Here is a 597-nt window from a genome sequence, read left to right on the forward strand (position 1 = left end):
CGTCCAGCTCAAGAAGAGCATCTACTGCAGGCATTGCCTCGAGGCGGACGTCGTCATCTTCCTCCTCCGTCATACCGTTGACGAGGGTGTATTACTGTGCACCGTCGTCTAAGGTAGACACACCCTGGACCAGGGTCGAAGGCCAGCGTCTTGCAGCCAGCATACGACGTCGCCGTCGCCTCTATACAGAGGTTCTTTGTCTCGGTGAGACCAGGGTGAACACGCCCTCCGCGTCGTCCCGTGTCACCCTCACTTTCCGCTCCTGTGGAGCTTCCGATGATATCTATAACATCCGACGAAGAACTGCTGACCCTGCAGTCTTCGTCCAATGGATAACGTGCCACTCCACGTGCATCTGAAGGGCCGTACCCAAGATGCCTCAGACTCTGTCCAACCACGCCATCAATGGCATGCAGCGACTGCTTCGCAAATATGAGCAGTGCTCAGTGGTTTTCGTGCCACTCCACGCGCATCACGAGGGCCTCGCCCATGATGCCTCGGCCCTTGGCCGACCATGTCACGCATGACATGCAGTGACTGCTCCGAAACTTGAGCAGCACTCAGTGGGTTACGTGCCACTCCACGATCAGCCCGCGA

The sequence above is a fragment of the Plasmopara halstedii genome (assembly GCF_900000015.1).
Source record: "Plasmopara halstedii genome assembly, contig: Scaffold_2956, whole genome shotgun sequence".
Taxonomy (NCBI): domain Eukaryota; phylum Oomycota; class Peronosporomycetes; order Peronosporales; family Peronosporaceae; genus Plasmopara; species Plasmopara halstedii.